General features: G+C 41.3%; 1 long non-coding RNA gene across 1 annotated transcript in view; it reads right to left on the bottom strand.

Annotated features, from left to right (window-relative positions):
- Positions 1-1,938: 1,938 nt before the first annotated feature.
- Positions 1,939-26,702, bottom strand: part of LOC144587486 (uncharacterized) — a 34,371-nt gene continuing 9,607 nt past the window's right edge. The window contains exon 2 of the long non-coding RNA XR_013542641.1: positions 1,939-3,382. This is a non-coding gene — a long non-coding RNA (uncharacterized LOC144587486). The remainder of the gene's footprint in view (positions 3,383-26,702) is intronic.

Below are 26,702 nucleotides of genomic sequence, written 5' to 3'. Positions count from 1 at the left end.
AGCAGCGCCTGGAGTTGCCCGGCCACAACCCGCTCCAACACCTTGCCCAAATAAGGGAGGTTCGCCACTGGTCGGTAGTTGACCACCAGCCTTGGGTCCAGGTTAGGCTTTTTAAGGAGTGGTCGAATTACCGCCTCTTTCAAGGCGGTGGGGACCACTCCCTCTCTCAGAGAGGCGTTCACGGCCTCCTGGACCCAAGTGCGAACCCCCCTGGCAGATCTTCCAATTAGCCAAGATGGGCAAGGGTCGAGCGGCGTGGTGGTAGAACGGACAGATCCAAGCACCCTGTCCACATCCTCGGGTCTCAACAATTGAAACTCATCCATTAAAATTTGACCTAAGCACGGCACACTGGACACATCTTCCAATTTTGCAGTAATAGTGGAGTCCAGCCCACTGCGAATCTGAGCGATTTTTTCCTCAAAATGAATAGCAAACTCATCACAGCGAGCTGATGAGCAGTCCGGGACCTCCACCGGGTTTCCCGGTTGAAGAAGATCCCGGACCACCCGAAACAGCTCTGCTGGACGACATTCTGAGGAAGCAATGCGGCTGGAGAAATATTGCCGTTTCGCCAGCCGCATTGCCACGAAATAGGCCCGATAATGGGCTCTAAGTCGTGTTCGATCAGATTCCCAGCGGGACTTCCTCCACCTGCGCTCTAGCCGTCTCCCCTCTCGCTTCATCGCCCGCAGTTCAGAAGTATACCAGGGAGCTGTCTGGGCTCGGCGAGCAGGGAGAGGGCGCTTAGGCGCAATCGTGTCAACCGCCCGGGTCATCTCCCTATTCCATAGGGTGACCTGAGCTTCGACAGGAGCGCCAACCATATCAGACGGATACTCCCCCAGAGCATTCAGGAATCCATCTGGATCCATAAGTCTCCGAGGGCGGATCATCTTAATAGATCCCCCACCCTTGCAGAGGGAAGAAGAAGCTAAAAGACTAAACTTGACCAGGAAGTGGTCTGACCATGACAATGGGGTCACAACCAGCCCCTCCACATCCAAACCACCATCTTCCAGTCCCGTTGTGAAAACAAGGTCCAAGGTGTGGCCCTTCTCATGTGTCGGGCCGATGACACATTGAGACAGTCCCATGGTTGTCATGGCGGCCATGAAGTCCTGAGCCGCCCCGGTCAAGGCAGCCTCAGCATGGATGTTGAGGTCCCCCAGCACCAGCAGCCTGGGAGTCCTCAACACCAGGTCCGAGACTGCCTCCGTCAGCTCAGGTAGGGAGACTGTTGGTACGCAGCAGGGTGGGCGGTACACCAACAGAATCCCTAATCTGTCTCGTGAGCCCAACACACAATACAGGCCCTCAAGACCTCCTCTCAAAGGGATAGGAAGCCTGGTCAAGGAGATAGAACTCCTATAGACTATAGCAACTCCCCCTCCCCGACCCTCCGAGCGACACTGGTGCTGGACTGAGTACCCAGGAGGACACAGCTGGGAGAGGGGGACACCACCTTCCTCTCCCACCCAGGTCTCAGTAATGCACGCCAGGTCAGCACCCTCATCCAGAATTACATCATGGATGAGGGCAGTTTTATTTTGTACTGACCTGGCGTTCATCAACAGCACCGTGTGGCTCGAGGGTTTGCTGATATGGTCGCCTGATACCATTTGGTTGGAGGTAGGACTAGAAGAGGGGATAGATGTAAGATATCTAACCTCTCTTCTCCTATGCGGGCATGTTCTACCCCCACCACCATTCCTTCCCCTACCCAGCACCACCTCAATGGCTGCCCCCTCCAACGCCCTCCCCCCTTCCTCATTGCCAGGAAGTGGGCGTTAGAATTCTCTTGAGTCAAGAAATATAAGCTCTATATATGAAGGCATGATCCTAACCATGATGTTTCTTAATCCTGACCATAATCGTACCACTGGAATTCTCACGGGGCCCAGAAAAACACCCTTCAATTCTCTCAATGTCAGCGCATTTTCTTTTTTTTTTTTTCTTATTTAAAAAAATATATATATCACGAAACTCTCTTTCAGTAGGTGGGACATAAATTTTTCAAGAAAATAAGTATAGCAAAAGTACTTGAAAGGCGGTTTCTCAGACAGAGGTGGTTGTGAACCAACCTAGTTCATGCTGAGTTTTCCTCTGGGACCAAATGTATGAAAAGAACCAAAAAAGAAAACGAAAAAGAAGGGGGGGGGGAGAGGAAACTCCGTCATCCATTTCTTAACTTCACACACTGAGAATCTAGATGTTGGAAAACTTTTGGGCCTGCTGTTGCTCTGACTGCAGTTTTGCTACCTAGCGGTGTTTTATAATAACTTGACCTTGCTGTGGGACTTGCCTCCTCTCGGTAAACGCCCAGGAAGCCTATTATGCTATACTGAGTGACAGTGGAAAAAGCGAGCAAAATGCTTCCCCCCCCCCCCACATGTGGGCAAAGAAGCTTCATTATTGTCTCACTAAGCTATAATGATATATTTTTCTGTTTTCATATTTCTTCACAACCAGAGGTATAAAAATGCTATTTGGCTCCGGCTATGGTACAGAAATGATTATAATTAAAAATAATAAACTCATTCCTAACACCTGCAGTGCACACGGCATACATATGCCCTCACTCACCAGTTGGAGATTAATGGCATTTTATGGCTTTGTCGAAAGAGAAATTAGAAAAACAGAGCGATAACTTCTGCAGGGAAAAGCTTGTTCTACAGTTTTCTCTCTTTTTTAAAAAAAAAAACTGAGACAAAGGTTAAAGATTTTTGCAAGTTTTCTGTTTTCATTCGAGCAGTTATTTCTGCCGCTTCAGCTATTTCCAGCTATTTCTGTTGCTTCAGTGGGCCATGTTGTTTTGAATGAGGCACAGAAACCATATCAAGAGCAGGCATGATTAATTCTTTTGCTGTTGGCCTCCTTGATATTACTTTTTTATATAATTTTATTGTTCCCTTGGAATTGTCATTCTTCCCACGCATAAGAGCCCCCCTCTGGTCCATTTAATTGAGGTTGTAAAACCACAGTTGTTTGCATTCTTACTTACCCAGAAAAGGCAGGTGTTCCTGTGAAGGAATTATTTCACTGGTGTTCTTTAAAGAAAGAAAGAAAGAAAGAAAGAAAGAAAGAAAGAAAGAAAGAAAGAAAGAAAGAAAGAAAGAAAGAAAGAAAGAAAGAAAGAAAGAAAGAAAGAAAGAAAGAAAGAAATCTGTTGGCTTTTTTTTAATTAATAGAAGCTTAAATGGATAACAACCCAGATATTAAAGTCAGAAAGACATTATGAAGGAGGAGGAAGTACTTTACATTTTCAGTCAGATATCTGCATGGTGTTCCATTGTGCTCATCACTGCAATGAAGGGGTAGCCATGAATACAACATCCCCACCCTTCACACCATTGAACCTTGCATTTCTTCCTCATTTTCACTGAGGGAACAAACAAAAAATAAAAGGAATTTTTTAATTTTTTTTTTAATCCAGCTTTTACCCCCCCCCCATCTAGATTCAACAACAATATTTTATTTTCCATTTATTTAATACCTGGTTAAGTCAGACTGGCCCCCTCTTTGCTGTCTTTCCACAAGCAGGCAAAGACCTTTCCCTTCGGGCAAGCCTTCCCTCAGTAATCTAGCTACCTGTGTGTGATTTTTACATGGATTATTATGTATTACTGCTCTGAGTCTTTAATATTACTTGCGTTTACCATCTATCAGAGTGGTATTTCTTTGTTCCTTTTTCATATTTGTATTCTTATTGTGTTAGCTTTAATATGGTCTTTTAATGATGTAAACCACCATTGTGTGCTCATTGTTTTCAGCTTTAAATATTGTCTTTCACTGATGTAAGCTACCTTGGGTCCCTTTCAAGGAGAAAGGTCGGGTAAAAAAATATTTTAAATAAAGAAATCCCTTAAGGAGCTGCTAGTGACCGAATTCCATTAACTGCTGTGTGTATGTGTCTTTGTAACATTCTAATTAGACATAAAAGATTATTCCTCACCATTAGTCTAAAATGGTTCCCTGGGAGATGACACAATAAAGCGACCTTTTCAAAAAGCACAGGTACTCCACAGGTTCTAGGGGCTCCCAAAAATGCTGTATGTGTGCCTCTAACATTTGCAAGGTAAGGGCTGGTGAACGCAATCTAAGTGATCTCATGAAATGTTTGGCCTCTGATACCTCAACCCACCTACGTTTATGTCTTCAGTTATACTTTTCCTAAGAAGCTTACTGAGCAACATTTCATATGCATGCTATGGATTTTCAGAAATACGTGACAGTACGGAAAAAATGTAGAAATTTGTGGCTAGTGTTGTGTGATCACAAGAAGGTAAGAGAAGTCCCACTGGGTCACAATGAAGGCCTATATAGCCCAGTCAACCAGAATGTCTATGGGAAGAACATAGGAAGGACATATAGGAAGGACGGGAGTGTCACAGTACCATCCCACTAGACATTCCCCAGCAACTGGTATCAGAGGTTTATTGCCTTTGCTACTGGAGGTAGTATATAGGACTGAGTCCCCTTTCAAAACCACCAAAGGTGATGGCTGTCACCGCATCTCACGGAAGCAAATGCTGCAGTTTGACAATATGCAGTATGAAAAGGTCCCTCCTTCTTCCTCAGTTTCCTGCCAATCCAGTTCACTGGATAAATTTGGCTGGGTTCTGCTGTTAGAAAATAGTGACCAAGACTTCTCCCTGTCCTCTTCCTCTATGCATCATTTCCCACACTTCTGTCACGTCCCCTCCCTTGCTCATCTTTTTTTTTTCTAAGTTGAAAAGTCTGGTTGTTGCAACCTTTCCTCAGAAAGAGCTGCTCAATAATCCAAATCATTTTAGTTCCCTTTTCTGCATCTTTGCTGGCTGGATAGTTTATTGGTTTCAGTATCTGCCTGCAGAGCCAGAGGTTGGGAGTTCAATTTCCCCACTGTGCCTCCAGTGAGTAGAGCCAGCCTGTGTGGCCTTGGGCAAACTGCAAAGTCAGTCCCAGGATCCCCACAGAGGAAGGGAAGGGTAAACCTGTGTATTCTGTATCTAGAATACCAAGGAAAGGGTCACCATAAGTCAGAATTGACTTGACAACACATTTATTATTATTATTATTATTATTATTATTATTATTATTATTATTATTATTATTATTATTATTATTATTATTATTATTATTATTATTATTATTATTATTATTATTATTATTATTATTATTATTATTATTACTACTACTACTACTACTACTACTACTACTACTACTACTACTACTACAGACCACGAGGCACAGTCAATCAAAATTATAAAATATTGTATTTATTTATTTAACTTATATGCCGCCCACACTACCCAAAGGTCTCTGGGCGGCTCACAATAATTAAAATACAATTAAAAAGATAAAACAATTAAAATATATACTCTAAAAATTGCCATCAAGAATTAAAATACAGTATATACTCTAAAAATTGCCATCAAGACCCACAGTTGATATTATTTCAACCTGGCACCGAAATGTCATCAGCATCGGCGCCAGACGAATCTCAATTGGGATGGTGTTCCATAGTCTGGGGGCATGTGCCAAAAAGGCCCTTTGTCTACAAGTCATCCTTCTTACCTCCTTGAGGGATGGCTCTTTCAAAAGGGCCCCCTGGCTGGATCTTAACTGCTGGGTAGGCTCATATAGAAGGAAGCAGCCCGTCAGGTATCCAGGGCCCAAGCCGTTTAGGGCTTTATATGTCAAAACAAGCACCTTGAATTGGGCCCGGGCAGCAACTGGTAGCCAATGTAACTTAAACAGAATCGGCGATGTGTTCTCTAGCAGCCCCACCACTCACCAGCCGCACAATTCAATTCTCGACCAGTTGCAGTTGCCGAATCGTCTTTAAATGCATCCCCACATAGAGCACATTGCAGTAATCTATGTGAGATGTTAACAGTGCATGTGTAACTGTCATGAGACTCCGCTCGTCCAGGTAGGGCCGTAGCTGGTATAATTTCCGCAGCTGAAGGAAAGCGCCTCTGGCCACCAAGTCCACCTGCGCTTCCAGTGTTAGACTGGGGTCCAGGAGCACCCCCAGGCTGCAGACCCTGTTCCTTAGGGGGAGTGCAACCCCATTCAGGGCAGGGAAATGGCTCTCCAGCCTGTCTGGTGAAGCAACCACTAACAGCATTTCTGTGCTGCCTGGATTGAGTTTCAATGTATTAACCCTCATCCTGTCCATTATCAGGTCCAGACACGAGTTCAGCACAGACCACCTCACCTGGATTGGTGGAAAATGAGAGGTAGAGCTGAGTGTCGTCAGCATATTGCTGACTCCTCAGCCCAAACCTCCTGATGACCTCTCCCAGCGGTTTCATGTAGATATTAAACAGCATGGGGGACAGTATCGAGCCCTAAGGAACACCATGACATCAACACCATGGGGCAGAGCAACTGTCCCCCAGCACCACCCTCTGGATACGGTCAGCCAGGAAGGAGCGGAACCACCATAAAGTGGTGCCCCCAACTCCCAACCCGCCCAGCCTATCCAGGAGGACACCATAGTCTGATATTATATAACAGATACACATTACAAAATCGTGTTATTTCTGAGATCTGCAACTGTGTGAAATATTTTGACATTGTTCCCGAAACACTGATGGCTATGTTAACCACTGAAGTATGTTTTATCCATAAGTGAGATGTTTTGATTGCCAGATCTCTGTATTTTGTTACTTTTTCCAATTCTTTATTTTCAACTCTGGCCTCCCCTGGAATTGCAATGTCAATGATGCAGACCTTTCTTCGTTATATCACTACTATGTCTGGTGTGTTAAGTTCAAGGTGTCTATTGGTTTGGATTCAGAAATCCCACAAGATTTTGACTTCCTCATTTTCTGACACATTCTCTACCTGATGTTCCCATGAGTTTTTGGAGGCCAGCAAGTTATATTTTTTGCATAATGACCAGTGCACTAATTTGGCTACTGTGTCATGTCTAATTTTGTGATCAGTTTGTGCATTCTTTGGCTATTCACAGATGAGGTGTGACACAGTTTCATCTTTTTCTTGGCAGAGTCGACATTTGCTGTTAGCACTAATTCCTTGAATCTTAGCTTTCATCACCTTGGTTTGGAGTGCTTGTTCTTGCCTTTGGTTTCTTTCTTAAGGGTCCCCAGTTTTAGCCATGCCCATGTTGAATTATGATCATGCTTTCCATCAATATTTCTCAGGTGTTGTCGATGTAGTGGTTTATTTTTCCAGCTGTTTAATTTCTGTTCAAATATTGAGCCTTTGTTTCTGTTGTTTTCAAAATATTCTCCATTTTCATTATCTTAAGTATTTTTCTCTTATTTGTACTGATATAATCATTTAGGCTTCTTTTTTCCTTCTCTGTTACATGCTGTGTTTGCAGTAATCCACAGCCTCCGATTTTTCGTGGTAAATATAATCTGTCCACATGACTTTTTAGACATAGTGCATGATGCATGTTCATTAATTTCCATGTATTTCAATCCAGTTCTTCTAATTCATTTTTGTCCAGTCTATTATTCCAGCTGGGTATATAATTACTGGAACTGCCCATGTGGAACTGCCCAACTGGCTTAGATTGTATTTCCACCATTTAATTTTGATTTTAAGATTTTTAAAAGTCTTTTGATATATTCCCTTTCTGTCAGTTCTTTTAACTTTTATGTGCAGGATATTATCTGCCTCTAGTATTCCATGGTAGTTATAATTTTCATCATTTGATAGTGATTTTATAATATTGTCATTTTTAACTCTATTCCATCTATTTCCAACTGCACATTTGTCAATTCCAAATTTCATTTGAATATATTCACTAAATATTTGCACTGTTCAGCAGCGATTCTACCTCTGTGGAACTTTTCGCAAATAGTTTTAGGCCATCCATGTATAAGAGATGATTGATTTTTCCGGGTTATTGTGTAATATGGTGGCCCAATCCAGTTTTATTTAAAATTATTGACATGGGAATTAGTGAGATGGTAAACAGCAGTGGTGACAAAGAATCCCCCTGAAATATTCCTTTTGATGTTAACTTCCCAAATTTCTTCACCACTGGCCATTAAGACGGTTTTCTATTTTTCCATATTTTCCTTGAGGAATTTATGAATGTTTTTAATAATCCCAAACATTTTAGGCCGATGTTAATCCAACTGTGTGGCAATGAGTCAAATGCCTTTTTATAGTCTATCCAGGCCATGGTAAGATTTGTCTTTTGTCTTTTTGCATTCTTTAGTATCATTTTATCAATAAACAGCTGCTCTTTCATGCCTCTTGACTTTTTAAAGTTCCCTTTCAGTTCAGTTGTGTATAGGGAGTTTTCAATTAAATGATTAGATATTGATCTTGCAAGGATTCCTGTGAGGAGCTTGAACATTGTTGGAAGGCATATAATTTCTCAATAATTACTGGGTCCATTGGCCTTTTAATGATCTGTTGTTATCAGAAATGTGGAGTCTGTCGTCGTCCAATCTTCAGTTGCAGAATTTTGAAGTACTGTAAGTTATTAAATTGCACTGCTATACAGTAATGAAGACTTGTTAAATGCTTTAACCAAACTCTGTGCAGCTCATCTGGACCAGGTGCACTCCAGTTTTTCACAGCCTTTACTTTCCTCTTAATCCTTTCATTGTTATTACAGTATCATCCATGTGTTTTCCTCGAGTTTCTTTATAAATGTCTTTAATCCATGAGGCGTTTTTTTTTTTTGTTACATCCACTTAAGCTTTCCCAAATTTCTTTCCAAAATTTTAGAGAATCATCTTTACATGGGCCTAATTTATTTTGCTCTACATTTTCTCATAGAATAATATTATATTATTCTATAATATATTATTCTATACAATAATTGTTGGGTATTTCAAAATTGTGTGTTTTCTCTATATTGTTTCAAAAAGCCATCATAGCTTTCAATTTTTGTTGTTATTGTTGTTAATCTTGTCCAGCCCCACAGTAGTGCTATACAGGTGTTGTGCCTGAAAACATGTTGAAGGCTTAGTGGTTTGCAGTGGTGAACATGAGATGCTCCTACCACCCACCCAGATGTCACTCAGACCTTCATCTGTTCATCATTTGGCAGAACATATTTACAGAACATCCCTTGTTTGTCACAGCTCCCAATCACAGGTATGCTGTAGGCAGGTACAACCAAATATACTTTATAAGTGTTTTTCTTTTCAGAATGTCACACTCATTGTGTAAAAGTGTGAATGACTCCTGGGTGGGGCAGGGTGTGGGACGTGCATGTACACTTCTCCTCATGGAACCTATTTGGTTATCACTGTACCGTGCTTCCCCGTAAATAAGACAGGGCCTTATATTAATTTTTACTCCAAAAAATGCATTAGGGCTTATTTTCAGGGGATGCTTTATTTTTTTCATGTACAACAATCTACATTTATTCAGATACAGTCATGTCTTCTTCTTCTGGTTGCTGCACGATGGTGGAGGGCAGGGTTTCACTTAACTGGGGTTTATTTTGGGGGTAGGGCTTATATTATGAGCATCCTGAAAATTCATACTAGGGCTTATTTTCAGGTTAGGCCTTATTTTGGGGGAAACAGGGTATCAAGGCGTGGTGCCTGAGTAGGACTAATTTACCTTTAGGAGATTTACTTTTGCTATATGCTGTGCATGGCTTTCCACATGGATTTCTCTCTTCTTTTTTCTCCCCCTGAAGTTTTCAATACAGAATTTACCTTTCCCACAGCTGCCATACACTGGTCTGATGTCTTATCAAGTCATACACTACCACCTCAACATCTGCTTCTTGGACATTGCCTGTAAATTCAAACCTTTCCTTCTTCCTTTTTCTTCTTCTTCTTCTTCTCAAACTTTGGAATAAAACAGAGAAGAATATCAGTATTATTTTTTTCTGGAAATACCAACTGGGAACTTTGTAGACAGGGAAGGAGCACTGCTGAAACTAATTTGGGAGTAAACAACTGTGGCTTGAAAACTTTGGGCAGGAATGCACCCATGTTAAATCTCCACCTTTCTCCTTACTTTGAAAAACTTCATTTTCTGAGTGATTGTCCGCAAGGTTAACATAAAATACAGATTGTGCTTAAATATGCGTCTGATTTAAATGGCAAAAATGTGATTTTAAGCAGGACAGATGTCCAACTGCTATGCAGCTCACAAAAGCAATTAAAACTGGGTTTTCCTTCCTCTGATCCTCAGGCACTTTTTCTTTCACCATATAAACTTTTGCAGCAGTCTTATCTGCTGAAAGACTGAAGCAGTTTGCTTTTCCTAAGGAGATTTGTAAAACAGAAAACATTTGCTGTGTACACAGTCAGACAGTTAGTCAAATAAAGGGAAACCAATGAATGTCACCTTGGAGAAAACAGAAAAGCTGAGCAAACTTTCCAAGCTGTGAATATAATGTGATTTACATTATGATATATATCAGCCATGTGGACTTAAAGTTTCAGACCTCCTGTTTCAGGTTTACCTTCCTTTAGATACTACCAATGACATTTCTTTAGATCAGTGATTCCCAACCTTGGGTCACCCAGGTGTTCTTGGACTGCAGTTCCCAGAAGCCTTCACCACCAGCTGTGCTGGCAAGGGGTTTCTGGACATGGCAGTCGAGGAACACCTGGGTCACTCAAGGTTGGGAACCACAGCTTTAGATGGTCTATCAGTAGCGTAATTTGGCAGAGCCATTTATTCATTCACTTTGGATGAAATCCTATATTTCCCTGTAAAGCATCTTGAGGTCATCCGATTTGCTATAGCTAGTTTTGCAAAGGTAGTTAGAGAGATTCAAGATTCAACATTGCTTTTCAGAAATCTGGAAGGGTCAACATCATAAAAGGAAAGAAACAAGGTACAGTGGTGCCTCGCACAATGATTGCTTCATACAACGATGAATTCACACAGCGATGGGTTTTTTTGAGGAATTTCCCCCATCGTTTAACAATGTTCTCTATGGGGGAATTTCACTTAACGATGTCCATTTTTGCTCATTTAAAAGTGTCTTAAAATGTTTGAAACCTGTTTTAAATGCTTGGATTCCATAGTGCACCTTGTGAAACATGTGCAAACTTAATTTGGTTTTGTTCTGAGTCCTCATTAATTTTTGGTGATTTTTTTATTTTCCCCATTTAAATCAATTGAACTTTCCATCCAATGCATTCCAATGAGAGAAAATTCAAAAAATCACCAAAAATTAAAGATGACTCAGAACAACACCAAATTAAGTTTGCATAGGGTTCAGGAGGTGGGCTAACGATTGCAAGCATTTAAAACCTGTTCCAAACATTGTAAGGCACTTTTAAATGAGCAAAAACGGACTTCGCAAAGCCATTGAAATGTATTGAGTCGGCTTCAATACATTCCAATGGAGGAAACATTGTTTCACTCAACGATGTTTCCTATGGGTTTCTTCACTTAAAGACGGCAATCCGTTCCAATTGGAACGGATTAACCGGTTTTCAATGCATTCCTATGGGAAATGGTGTTTCACAGAACGATATTTCACACAACGTTGATTTTTTTGGAATCAATTAACATCGTTGTGTGAGGCACCACTGTATTTTAGGGGCATGCTGGGTGAGGTCTTGGATCCACATGATGAAAGCCCTCCCATTTCCCTCACATACCCCTGGAATCTGGGGGCACAATGCTGCTGTTAAAACTGGCATAGCTCATTTCCTTCCCCGAGAAATTAGAGGCACAAAGAGAAATGCAGGGTAATAAACAATGGAGCATTGCAAAAGGTTCTCAAATGTTCTCTTTCCCAGCCAATAAGATTACATAAGTATATACTTATTTAGGAGAACCCTTCTAGTATTTATGGCTTACAGCAGCTATAAGGTGTAGGGGGGGACTTGCAATAATCGGTGTCAAAAAATCAAACACACTTTAATATAAAGCTAAAATGACAACATAGAGTAAAGACATGAGTAAACTTTTTCAAAACAACAACACAACTGCAGACAATCCAGAAAAAAAGTCTTCATCAGTCTGCAAGAAGAAGAAGAAGGAGAAGACACTATGGATGGGAACCAGCTCTGCTTCACAGAGGAAAGTGTTCCTGAGAATCCACCGAGAATCCCCTATCTCTTGCTGTTATCAACACAGTCAGGATCAGGCAGAGACAAACTCCTTCCTGTTCTAGGAAACTGAGCAGTATGAGATGAGATGGTCCCTCACATAACTAGCATTTTTGACACCTGAGGTTTCATTGCTCTAGCCGTGGTTAAGCTTGAGTCACCTGTCACTGGTGTACACAAGGAGAGGACAGGGAGAATGCCTGGGTCTGAGAGCTCAACAGCAGCCATCTTGATTCCACACTGGCCCCTCCCTGTTTTGTATTGCCTTCTTTTTTGAAAAAGTGGCTGGATATAATGTTCAAAATGGTTGAATCTGCTGCCAGTGTTTTGCTGTCTAGGTTTTTGCAGCCTGGGTCAAAGCTCCAGTGGACCTGACCTCAAATCTGATGTTCAAATTGATTAAAAGCACAGGAATTCGGTGTTTTCAGTTTCACTCATAAGGCTGGGAAAGTTATTTTATACTTTTTTCCATTATGAAAAATAATTAGTGGCAATTCTGTTTGTCACCCCCTACACCCCTACTTTTAAAAAGCATTTTTATATTTCTCAAAAGTAACTAAAATAATTACTTTATCTTCATAAAAGCATAAATGAAGTGCCTGAACTACATGAGATTCCTCCAACACCATTTAGTAAGGGCAAATTAAGGTTTTTCTTCCTAATGTTTTGCCAGTCTCTGTGGCTGGCATCTTTAGAAGACAGGTGTTGGAAGTAGAACCTCCAGAACATGGCCAAACAGCCCGAAAAACCTACAACTATCATATCCCAGCTGTGAAAGCCTTCAAGAATGCAGTTACTTTCAAGCTTTGCTCTTACCCTTACATTGGCTAGCTAAGCAATTCTACAGCCCAATCTCTAGTTATACTTCAGTGATTTCAGTGAAGGAACCTAGCTTTTTCATCAGCTTATTTTGAGACATTTCTCATAAACGAAGCTTAATATGCAAGACATGTCATCACTCTGCCATATAAAGTTGTGGAATCCTGATTTGGGGAGAAAGTCCATTTTATGTCAAAATATGGAATATAAGTCTGCAGATGGAAGTACAACAGGAGGCATAGACCAAATATTTATTTTATACATGTATTGAAAAATATAAATATATTGAAAAATATAGATTGAAAAATATAGATAGATAGATAGATAGATAGATAGATAGATAGATAGATAGATAGATAGATAGATAGATAGATAGATAGATAGACAGATAGACAGACAGACAGACAGACAGACAGACAGATAGACAGATAGACAGATAGACAGATAGATAGATAGATAGATAGATAGATAGATAGATAGATAGATAGATAGATAGATAGATAGATAGATAGATAGATAGATAGATAGATAGATAGATAGATAGATAGATTCTGTACTTGAATGAATGGTAGCTCTAGAATCCATAGGACAGCCTTCCAGGCCTATGAATATTCCTCAGCTAGAAACGCCTCAGTTCTTTTCATAACTCCATGGGGATTCTTGCTTTACTTTCTTCAAGTAAACAAGCAGTTCACTGAAATATTTCTCCACTCAGGTTGTAATGTATTTTCTTCCAACAAAAAAATCCAAAACAACAACTTTTAAACAGCCTCTCTACATCTTGTGGAAGTTTGTGCATCTGTGCCATAGCAACACAGGAGAAGATAGGGGAGTAAACCCTCCTCTCCTGAGTTGTATGGGACATGCTCTCTGCTTCTTCAATGACATGAGGTTAGACACTTTATCAGATGCAGTGGTCTGGCAATAAGAGATGGCATTGAGAGCCCTCATGCAATGTAGCCAGAGGTTACTCTCTAGAAGCACCCCATTAGAGAATACAGTGACATTTTCCTCAAGATTATTAGAAATGCATGAGTTGTGAACACTTAAATGTCAACTGAGACATTAGGAAAGAGCAACTATGTACAGTTACTCAAAATAAGATAAAATCTTCTCCTTATTCCTTATTGACCCACCAGTAGGCAACTAAAGGCAAATGTATGTGGTTTATATCCTCAATGATCTGTTTTTGAAACAAAACCCAATGTGTCCTTGCATTTCTCAAAGTTTCTCAACCAAATATATTCAGATGAGAAGCTTCTTAACCAAGAATGTGGCAGCTAAATTCAAATTTCCAGGTGAAGATCTCCCATCTTACATTTTACAAAAGGCAGGGCTCTCTTTGAGGACCTATGAACGGAAAACTGTCTATGTCAAATCTATTATTTGAAAGACTGTCAAACAGGAAGTGTCTTCCATTCCTAAATAGGACGTATTTGAAGGATTTGAAGAAATAAAACATGCTTGAAGGACTGTCCGTGCCCCAGGACAATAACCTGTAGGGCAAGCATATCACTCACGTTGTCCCAATTTCTTCATCTATAGTGAGATGAACTGTTTTCCATTAAACTGAAGTGATGATTTCAATTTTTTTCACTCTCTATATATTAACATATACAGATATAAGTCTCTTTTTATTTGGCTGGTTTTAAGGGCTGCATAAGTCATTGTGCTTTTTTTTGCAGATGAAAGCATGCATTTGTCCTCTGTGCCTGTTAGTTTCCTCATCCCTTCGAATCTTAGATGGACCTCTCTCTGTTCCTGATACCCAAGAGTTCATATTTCCACCTTCACAATTCTTCTGCCTTTGTTTATATTACTTTTGTCTGCCCTAGTAGCAGGGTTAATTTCTGGCAGCAGATGTTGGCAGGTCAGGGAGAAGACACAACTGTCTGTTCTGTTCCTTATCCTTCACAATAAACTTGCATTGTTGAAGTTGTTGAAGTAGGCAGATCAAGTGTCCCAGTATGCAGTAGGTGATTCTGTCAATCAATCAGTTCTACCCTGCTATTGGAGCACTATTGTGCATTGGTCACTTCCTGCACCTCCTCTCTGTGTGTGCCTTCTTCCTTGAAGAAGGGCCTTTTCCAAGATGGAGATTCCCTGAGCACAAGCTATCTGATTGCTACCTCTCCATCCACACTTGCATCCATGCCATCCAGCTTTATGGGGTGGTTTGCCCAGTTTAGAAACGTTATTTAAAGCTAGAGAAACTTACCTGGAGTATATAAGACAAATACAGTACTTTGTTTTTCACTCAAATGCTATATTTTGACCTGCTGAATATATATTTTGATCTACTATATTTTGATCTACTGAAACTAAAGTCTGTAGTTCGTAAACCTTTTCTAAAGTTATTACAAGTTAAATCCATGTTTTTGACTCTATACTTAATTTAGCTCATTGAAAATAATTAGTTGGAACACATGGTAGCAGAGGATGGTTCGTTGTGATCCTGTTACTCTTCCATTGCTGAGGTACTACGAGTCATCAAACTTGAAGGCCAAGCAGTTAGAGTAAAATGCTGTTGTGGTCACCGAGAGGTGTTAGACTGGAAAAAAAAAATTTGGTCATTCTAAATTTGAGTAAAAATGTCAGATAAAATATTCCATGCCAAAGTTCCAGTCTGCTAATTTCCAAAACTGGTTATTTTGCCTGGAGAATCTGTGAAATCAAGGGAGCGCTTGAGGTTTTAACAGAGGATGAACCTGATGTAACAGATAACCAGTATGCAGATTGGAAACTGAAGAATGCAAAAGCAAAGGGTCTTATAATTCAATCCGTAACAGAAGAGAGATTGGTTCAAATCAGGCATGAGAAAACAGCCAAGAGTATGCTTGTCGAGTTAAAATCACTACAAAAAGGCGATCAAGGACAGAATATCACAAATTTACTAAAACAAGCCGCACAGTCCAAATGGCATGAGAAATCAGAATCATTGAATCCATATATTCTGAGAATGCAAGCAATATTTGAAAAATTGGCTTTGGCAGGTGAAACTCTAAGCAAAAAGATGCAAGTTATTCTGATCCTTAATTCAAAGCCTCCAGAATTCAGTTATTTTTCTGGATCGTATAAGGAGCATAAGGAAGGGCTGGATAATCTGACCCCTTGCTTGCAAGAAGAGCATATCAGACAACAGAGCTCAAGTTACTAAACTGGTTCTGCTGTTTTTACAGTTGACAGCTTCTTCAAACAGTCAAAAAGAAATCCCAGCCAGAAGGAGAAGAAGGAAGGTGATAGTAATCATAAAAAGAAACGGTGGATTTGCTATCTCTGCAAAACTTCAACATTTTGCTAGAGACTGCTGAAGCAAAGCCAGAAAAGAAAAGCCTAACCAAAATGATAATAATGAAAAGAAGACAGTCATGCACGCGTGCAGTCTTAATACAAGTCACCCGATTTCGAGTTTATATCTTGATACAATAGCTAATCAGCATCTAATTAGAGATGCTGATTTGTTCACTGAACAAGTCCAGTGAAACATGTAATGTGTACAAGCGGCCAGCAGGTGGCAGTACACAGTATAGGAAATATTTTGCTCCAAAATGGCTTTGAAAATCTTGTTCCAGAAAAAGTACTGTATGTTCCAGAGCTCACAGCAAATCTTTTAAGTGCATCCACACTGGTGAACAAAAACTTTGAAGTGAAGTTTGATAAAGAAGGTTGCAGTGTCCCATTTGGAAATGTGACTTATCTTACGGGAGTCCAGAGAAATGGATTGTTTGAGTTAAACTACAGTGGACCCTCTACTTACAGAATTAATCCATATTGGAACGGTGGCTGCAGGTCAAAAAGTCTGTAGCTCGAGTCTTCATTGACCTACAATGCATTGAAAACCGATTAATCCCGTAACTGGCTGTTTTTGTTCCATTTTGGTGTTTTTTTTTCTGGTCTGTAAGTTGATTCTCTGGCTGAAAGTTGAACCTAAATTTTGCAGCCAGAGAAGTCTGTAACTCGAAGTCTGTAAGTCGAGCCGTCTGTAAGTCGAGGGTCCACTGTATGAGAAACCACATGGAGTCTTTATGGCTCACAAAAGAAAGGAAGAGAACAGTGCTGCCATGTGGCATAAGAGATTTATACATAGGCAATTGGATATAATTCTGAAGTTGCAGAAAGATCAGCTTGCTACAGAGATTGATATTGATGGGAATACTGACTGTGATTCCAGATGTGAAAGGAAAGGTCATCAAGCCATCTTTTCCCAAGAAAAGTGGAACACAGAAAGCCACTATAGCTGATCCATACAGATTTGTGTGGACTCCTTCACTCTTCAGCAGAAGGGCATCGGAGACCTCCTGGGGGTCTGATCGCGGTGGTGGAAAAGGATAGGAAATTTAAAATTGCTCCCCTGCTGCCACGATTGGACCCTCAGGAGGTCTCCGATGGCAGTGAGGAAGCACTGAGAACTTTCCCGCGGCCATCGGAGACCTCCTTAGTCGTATGAAGGGGAGGTGGTGAGGCAACCCAGATCTCAGAACGCACCGACGAGGTAGCTGACTCCATTGCAGAGAGCTGGGAGGCAGAGAGTGTTTGGCTCCAGAGAAAATATTTCAGGGGTTGTTGATGTGTCTTAAGAACTGCCTTGGTGAAGCCTTTGCAATGTCTGCAAAGATGGGTCTGATGATTTTCTCCCAGGCAAAAAACGCAAAGGCTATGATCGTCAGAAAAGGGTAGTTTTCTTGAACAAGCGGTGCAGCGGCTGAAAGGTCCTGAACGTGACATAAGCTGGTAATATGGAAAGGAAGTCCAGTAATGAGGTGTAAAGGGGTTCAGGAAGACAGCGCGTGCCGCCTCAGCAGGCGGTTAACAAGGCGGGAAAAGCCAATAAAGGGTACTTGCGTCAGTAGGCAGTAGAACAGTCAAATGGTCCGAATCAGGGCAATAGAGAAGCGCAAAAACGAAGAGGCAAGCCGAGTCAATACCGAAAAGTGAAATAGCAAGGCAAAGGACTAGCTCTAGACGAGAGGTTCCAACTCCGTGGGTGGAAAAATGGAACTGAGAGCTGAGGCGGGTGGAGCATGTGCTGTATAGGGCAACCTGAACTTTGTTACTTTATCATTTATGTAAGCCGTCCTGAGTAGACTTTGTCTAGAGGGGCGGGGTATAAGTCTAAATAAAGTAAAGTAAAAGTACAGACTTTTCCTCCCCTGCCTGTGTAGCCACTTAAATCAGAGGGAACCAAATCCTCCAGTATGCCTTCACAAGAGAATGCAAGTGATTTCACATTTCCATTACTGCGTAGTTGCACCCTTGATCACATCATTTTACAAAGATAGGTACCTGGGTTCCATAGGCCAACGTCTTTTGTGTGTCTCTTTCCCACTATTCTGCCTTCTTGCATTTTCGGTAAGGGGGAATCTTTTGACATGGCTAGGAACATAAAGAGGTTGTTTTGATTACTACTACCCGAACCCATTTGTCTGAACAGGTAGGAGCCTTCCCACTGTCACTCCAAGTTCTGAAACTACTTGCAGAGAAAGGAGCCCAAATAGTAACCCCCACACTGTGCCACCTCATAGACATTTTTGACCATTTCCATAGACGTATGCTGTGTGAGCAACTTTTGAAGACATTATATATTTCACACACTTAGCTCTTTATGTGACTTTTGGCTATTCCACATGGCCACTTAAAAAGATCTGACATTCTTTTGTTCCTTATTCAATTATGGCAGTGTCCGGCACATTTTTTCTAGCTTCTGTTTCCTTGTAGCCTTCTGTCTGGCTATACAAAAATGGCTTAACTGTTCCACCTCTGCCCTGAATTTTCCTCATTTATGCCTGCAGTATAGTATTTCAAAATGCTCAGCTTCTTCAAATCTCTCTCTCTCTCTCTCTCTCTCTCTCTCTCTCTCTCTCTCTCTCTCTCTCACACACACACACACACACACACACACACACACACACACACACCTTCACAAGCTTTTTTTGGGCTAATGTCACATGCTCAAGTGTGTCACTCTGGAAATTGTTGAGTGACATATGTGGTTGATATTAATCATATATAAAAGAGCTGCGTACCCCACTGGGCTTTGAGAAGATCTGCCATCTACTTCCCTTCTCCAGCTAGTGGATGTTTCTGAGGTATTATGTTTATGCAGGTTCACAGGTTCAGGGGAAAAAACTGCACTGGGAATGGTCTTTTCTCCACACAGTATTAAAGCTCTGTCCAACGAATCACGTTTATCCATTACACCCGGCACTTGGGAGAGGAACGCTGGGTCTGTATTTCATACTCAGACATATTGTAGGGCTTTTCCGTTTCCACTATTCATGTTTATCTAGAGCATTATCACGCATGCTGTAAGGATTCTGAAAGGTTTTCTAGATAAGTGGATTTTTCTGAGGTATTATGATTACTTACGCACATGTATTTCAACTAGGCACTTGTGCACATTGAAAGAAACATTCTCAAACCAGAGGCTGCTGTCTCTGCAGACCCGGATCCTAAAGAAGGATTGCAGTAACCAGCAGCATCTGTTTTAAAGCCTAGTCTGATGTGCATGACGACTGTGTCAGGTTCCGAGTCTTCATTACCTCCTCAAGAGCATTTTTTTCTGCATTACCCCACTGCTTTCTTTCTCTGCAGCTGCTTCATATTTTTTTGCAGTCTCTGCTCTTCAAATTAACACACCTGTCAGAAGTCACAGGTGTTTTCATTTACCATCCACCCATCTGGCTCCATCGAGGCTTCATGAGGGGACTTCAGACTTTTAATAAACCTCTTGTATTATGGGACCGAGACATGTCAAAATATATTCGTCAGATTCCATCACTTCGGATATTTTTTTCCTGACCCCTCTCCTGGATATCGGATTCGATGGTCCTTATGTGCCGTTCTCTTTGCTGTCCTCTCCATGATACTGAGCTCTTGTGTTTTATATTAAGCTTTTGCCTCTTCAATGGAAGTTGCCAGTTTTTTTCTTCCCAGTTTGTTATTGTTGATGATGATTTTTTCCTTTCAGACAGAATGAACACCATGCTGCCATCTTTATTTTTTAAAAAAATACAAAGGGCTTTTCTGCATGTTAATTTGTTCTTCAGGAAATGCATCTACTGTACATCCACTCTTGTCTGACTATCATACTTCTATTACATCTGAATAATCAGGCTAATATCTCTCACTTTATTATGTGAGAGGGAGAAACGGCAAGATGTTTTAAAAAAACCTCTTCAAAACAGTAGATCTTCTGCATATGTAGGTGAATCACTGCACATTTTTTCTGAAGGAACTGTAGGTGTCCGATTCACCTGTGTCTCGGATTAGGACTGAGAATGGGATCTGAGGACTATCATGGCTGCTCTTGCTCCTATTGTCTTAGCTGCTCTGACATCACATAAAGGCTGGGCTACTGAGTCATAGGCTTCTAAATGCTAAGACAGTGTGTATTAGAACAACAAAAAAGGCCTCTCATGGATGGAAGAGCTTCTTCTATTAGTGAGAGGTTTTTCATCCAGCACACATTTCCTGTTGGCAGAATATCCTGTTGGTGGGAGCATTCCTGAGCAGAACTTGATGCAGGAAATAACACCTGCCAATGGCAAAGAACCCAGATGCAACTCAACAGAAAGAGTAGACTACCTGGATTTAACTAATGGAGTTTAACTGATGTATAGCACAACATTGCATGTGTTTACTGAGAAGTAAGCCCCAGATACTTTAATAGGGTTTATCAGAGCTTAGACATGTTGAACAACCTTCAGAACACGGCCAAAGAGCCCGAAAAACCCACAACAACCCTTAGACATGTTACTTTTTAGATTACAGATCCCAAACTCTTGGTACTTCTGGCAGTTTTAGTCCAAAAAAGGACACTTCCAAATGTGGGATCTACTCCCAAGTCTACATAGGGTTGTGCTGTTAAGCACCGTAAATGATGTCTACAAGCCCTGGAAATTGGACTGGAGACAAGAGAGAGAAAGAGAATAGAAGAAAAAGGAAGAAACATAGCATTTATAAGACACTTGCACTGTGAAATATTCCACACTGCTCGTGCCTAGCGCTATTCCTAGCTCAGGCAGATATGGCAACTGTATTCATTCCTGGACCCATGGAATGGGTCCAGGAATGCTGATGCTGTGATAACTTCTGTAATGAATGCTGATGCTGTAATAACTTCTCAGCACTATACCTGGTCTAGAAATTAAGACACGTGGTCTTAAGCTTGCTCTCATGTTATCTGGGGCAATTTGGAGGGAGCTTTTGTCCAATTTAAAGGCCTTTTCATTGGGCCCTCTGATGTATACTGGGTTCTTCCAATAGATACTAGATTTTGCAGTACCATCTGCAAGGGAGACGACAGGATCCGGTGTTCTGCCCAGGCAATACCAAGGTCTAGTGGAGTAGGTAAGAGACTTCTCTATGAGTGTCCCAAATTCCTGTAACCCTGAGATCCAGTTGTCTTCCTTATGGGCAGCTCTAAGACTTTTCTATTTTATCAAGCCTAGAGCTGCTGAAAAAGAATCATGTGGTGGTTTGATCTGCCTGTCGTTCTCCTATGAATTGGTGGGATTTTATTTGTGTCCACGTCCTTCGTGTCACTGCAGAAATTCCTTAGTGGGCAGCCATGTTAGTCTGTTGCAGTGAAAACCACAGAGAGTCATGCCAGCAGGTTTTATTTGGCAGAAGCTTTGGGGACTGCTGCCCATCTCATCCAACACAGTCCGGGGATGATGCTGATGCCAAATAAAACTTTTCTTTAAGGTGCTGTCACAGTCCAAGATATCCCAGGCAGTCCTGCACAAGGGGCAAGGGGACCAGGACCCAGTCCACCGCGCAGAGTATCAAGTCCCACGGCACTCTCTGTGCAGTTGGTCATAACTAAGCAGAAGTGGGAGCTCAAGGCTGAGAACACAGAACAGGAACCAGGTGCCGAGGTGCAGCAGGCAAGCAGCAGCAGGAGCAGAGGCCAAGGCAGGAACGCTGGACCTCAGGAGCCACAAGGCAGCAAACACAGCCCTTCTAGAACAGCTTTGTTGCTGAGGCAAGTTCTGGGAGGAAGAACCACTCCTTCAATAGCCCTTCCCTCCAGGCCTTCAGGTGAGCTTCGTGAGTGGCCCAGCAGCAAACACCTGGCCGATCCTGGGTCAGGCTGGCCTCAATCCTGCAGCTGATTTTAAGTGTCATTATGGGCTCCAGTTAGGAGACAGGGTGCAATACAAGAATAAAGAAATGAAGAAAATAATGCATTTAGAAGGGCAGCATGGTAACATCATAAACAGCTTGGAAAGTCACTTTTTAAAAGTGACTGTAAAAAGTTAGTCCTGCTATTCCAAGACCCAGAAAGTTTGAGAGTTAATATGATACATGTATATCATTTAGTCTTTTTTAAAAAAATCAGAAGTATGCAAGCCACTGGCCATACACAAGCCACATACATTACTATAAAAGTAATGTGATGCCTTAGTTACTGCAAAAAAATTAATAATAAAGTTTGAGGAGGTAATAAGATAACAGTAGCTTTGGCTATGGCATATGGACAAATGGAAGAATTTCAATAACATGTCTCCAACCACTTTCTTCCTTTACAAAACTGTGGCACTCCCCATTTTTAACACACCAAGAGTAAAATTTATTCAAAAAGTTGACCACTTTCTGATAGATTGGTGATCACAGTATGGTTGCTGACGATGGTATGGTTCTTGAAGATGCAGCTTTATCTCCCCATACAGTAACGGGGAAAAGTTTGTTTATATTATCATTTGGGAAGGCCCACAATGAATAAAATACATGATGTTTACTTTCACAGTCTGTGGAGAAAGCAAAAGACTGCATCATAATTGCCTCTGACTTTCAATTTGATCTTAGATGCAGTACTGATAGCAGTTGTAACACCTCACAAACCACTTAAAAGCTCACAGGTGTTATTAAGGGTTGATGGAAAACCATGTGATAATGGATGCTTTGTTTCACAGTTTGTGATTGCTTAAGAAATATGCATTTCACGTGGTACACAGCTTATCTGATGGATTTAAAGAAAAACTATCAATCCAAGTGCAAGATAGGAGGGAAGACATTAATTAGAAATGAGACTTTTATGGACAATTTTCCATTCACTCCCATGTAATTTGGAAAGTGGGAGCAGAAGGAAAGTGGAATCCCTAGTCAACTGAAGCACAAATAAGAGTGGATTATTTGATGATTTTGATTTAATATGTTAGTGAAATCAGAGAGATCAATACAGCTTCATGCCAGACATATATTGCAGTTTAGGATACAATCCCCTCTTTCATTTAGATAAATTACCTCTGCTGCATTTTCAAAGAAATCCTAAAGAATACAGATCTCTGTACAGTGGGCCCTCTACTTAAGGAATTAATCCGTATTGGAATGGTGGCTGCAAGTCGAAAAGTCTGTAAGTCGAATCTCCATTGACCTACAATGCACTGAAAACTGATTAATCCCATAACCAGTGGTTTTTATTCTATTTTTATTCCATTTTGTTTTTTTTCTGGTCTGTAAGTCAATTCTCTGGCTGCAAGTCGAATCTAAATTTTGCAGCCAGAGAAGTCTGTAACTCGAAAAGTCTGTAAGTCGAGCCGTCTGTAAGTCGAGGGTCCACTGTGCACTTAAGCAAATAGCCCTACAGAACTGAAAAAGTGTTACGTGGGTCTGTGCTACTTTCGGATCTGGTTTATACACGATGAGCCTACACAGGTTTTCACCCACTGTGTCCAATGGGGCTTACGTTCCTGTAAGAATGAGTAGGGCTGAATCCATGCGATTTAAAGACAAATGCTAGGGACCCTCCTGCTTTCCATCTATATGGTTTGTGCCTTCAGGTTCCCTTCACCTCCTGGCTCAGTGCAAGTAAGAGCAGTTCAGCTTGCTGAGGAAAATAAAGGACCTCCTTGTGTTATTAAAAGACTTATGTGGTCATGATATTACAGTTCTTAAAAGTCCTATATAGCCATTACATTTACCATATCGGTGTACTGTCCCAAGTGCTCCTTTACCCTGACACTGCACACAGCATGTTGCCTGCCCCCTTGTGTACAGGAGGACCATTTGCAGAGGGAGTCCCAGCTCCTGGCACAAAGCAGTGCAGGGTCACCTAAATTACCGTAGTAATGAGCTACCTCCAGAGATCTGGGGGAGCCACACAAGCTGTCAGAGAGCTCCATTCACCTCCTGATTTTCTTAAGTCTTTGGAAAAATGTTCGAGGCATTGAGGGGGGTAATTTGTCCCTCACTGCCTGTTTTAGACCGGGAAGGGTTTTTTGTTTTGTTTTTTCAAAATTGGAACTGACCAAAATTCACTTCCAGTTTTTTTTGGTGGGGACAAACTCTCAAAGGAGAGGAGGAACATTAAAACCCTGGTGAAATTGCCCCCGTGTTGTTATAAGTATTTTTATATCAAATGTTCTGGAGGTTGTGGGGCTAAATGGGGAGTTGGTCGATACCGTACTGGGGGCCATCAGGGCACCATGGAGTCTCATGGGCTTCGCTGCAACCCTTGAGCTAAATGCAGGTGGCAGGAGGCCCTGCAGACATTTTTTGAACTACAAGTCCTGTAGTCTTTAGCTAGTGTAGCCAATGGTGGGAAATCACACCAATTATAATCCTACAATATCTGTATTGTAATCCTACAATATTAATTGTAATCCTACAAGAAAAAAACCATTTTCCCCTGACCTAAGCAATAAAGAGCCACTGTACTTCCTGTGTCTTCTGGGAAGAACAGACTTCAAAGAGCTTCCTCACTGAGAGGAAGCAAGCACCACATTGAGTTTCAAATGCCTGTTCTTGGATAAAATCAAGTTAAATATTAGCATTTTATAGTTATTTTTCTTGCTCTGAATCAAACCAGACATACACATCTTCTGAGCATACCCATACATGGTCTAAAACAGTGGTTCTTAACGTGGGCAATAATGCCCCCCAGGGGGCGATTTCATTTTTCAGGGGGGCGGTAGAACGAAAAGGGGCGGTGTGGGGGCGAAAGAACAGAAGGGGGCGGTAGGGGGGCACTGGAGCAAGCCAAACCTATGAAGGCGACCTCAGCCGCAGTGCTGGCAGTAGATCCGGTGCTTCTGCTGCCGCCAGATGATCCAGCTCTTTCTTCCTGCCATGTCTCGCCTTTCTCCTTTATAGGAGCACTGAGTGTGGATCGGGTGGAAGGAAAGGGTCTCTTGGGTCCTCATCCTCACCCCGTGAAGCGCTGCCTCGCACCCGGGTGGGAAGGGAGACTAGGTAGGTAGGTAAGTAGGTAGGTGGGTGGGTGGGTGGGTAAGATATCACCTCAGGGAGGGGGGCGATGATAACTTCCTCATTGGCTCAAGGGGGCGTTTCTTTCAAAAAGGTTAAGAACCACTGGTCTAAAACATGGTGGCAGGGATTTCTATTCCAATTCTAATTTCCCTATATAATTGTTAGAAGTTTCTTTCTTTTTTGTTTTTGTTTGTTTGTTTGTTTGTTTGTTTGTTTGTTTGTTTGTTTGTTTGTTTTGCACTACAACTCCCAGAATATCCCGGGCAGCATGGCAGCTTACTGGGATATTCTGAGATTTGTAGTAACAACAACAACAACAACAGCAACAACAGCAACAACAATAATAATCTTTAATAATAACTTAATGGTGGAAACCTTTTGGCATGACTTATTTCTACACAAAGATGATGACATCAACAGCAGGTGATGTTATTACCTTTCCACAGGTATAAATTATGCATCGCCATGTAAAACAATGCTTTTCAGTTCTCTGTTATTGTTTTTAGTACTATGTTAATTAGACTGCTAGAAAACTGGTTTAAGTTTGCCGTATGCATATAGCCAAGGACTGAAATTTACATCAAAAGCCATCATCTGTCTGGATCAGGGGTTTCCCCCTACTTCAAATAATGCTCAGCTATAAGGATATTGTTAGCTCTCTATGTATCAGGAATTGAATCTAAATTTGAATCATTTGCATTCCATTTCTCAGGACACTCCATTCTTCTCTGAAATGTTTAGAAAAATATTCTTCATTTTCCTCATTATTTGTAAGGGTCTAATTTTAAACAAAAAGTCAGAGAGACTACTTTCTACTTTCAGACCTATAACCAATTGCTAAAGAAATGAGAAAACAACCTTCTCTAACAAGTCTGTTCATCGGAATCCCAGCCGTGCGTCTCAGAACTGATTGGCAAGTTGATTATGCCTTGTCAGATAATGGTCATTATTCTGAAGCAAGCATCCTTCAATTATGCATCCCATCATCTCATCACCAATGTGATGATGTTTCTAGCACATGAAGCAACTAAAGAATACTGTACAGCTCACATTCACAAGATGATTGATTGTGATTGGATCTCCTGATTCTATAAGTAAGGCCTGTCCTTCCTAGGAAAAGGCCTCGTTTTGGGTTCATGCATGTACATCACTTTTCTTAGTCTTTGAGATTTCCATTGCCTTATCAGCCTCACAAAGCAGCTGAATCACTTTTTCTTTCTTTCTTTCTTTCTTTCTTTCTTTCTTTCTTTCTTTCTTTCTTTCTTTCTTTCTTTCTTTCTTTCTTCCTTCCTTCCTTCCTTCCTTCCTTCCTTCCTTCCTTCCTTCCTTCCTTCCTTCCTTCCTTCCTTCCTTCCTTCCTTCCTTCCTTCCTTCCTTCCTTCCTTCCTTCCTTTCTGGAATCTCATGAGGAGTGTTGGGGGGGAGGTTTTGCCATCCCAGTTAAAGTGTCTATGTTACATTATGAACCATCAAGTTGCATATAACATAGACCAACTGTTTTCAGGTGGCTTTACCAGGGCCACCTCTGTAGGTTTCCATGAGTGAACAAGGATTTGAACTCAAGTCTCCTGAGTCCTAGCCTGTCACTAGGCTTATGAAGTACCTCTACAAACAGAAAAACACATGGCCAAGACATTAAAAAAAAGAAGCCATTGC

Source organism: Pogona vitticeps, chromosome 1, assembly GCF_051106095.1.
Source record: "Pogona vitticeps strain Pit_001003342236 chromosome 1, PviZW2.1, whole genome shotgun sequence".
Lineage (NCBI taxonomy): Eukaryota > Metazoa > Chordata > Lepidosauria > Squamata > Agamidae > Pogona > Pogona vitticeps.
This window is presented reverse-complemented; position numbering and strand designations above follow the sequence as displayed.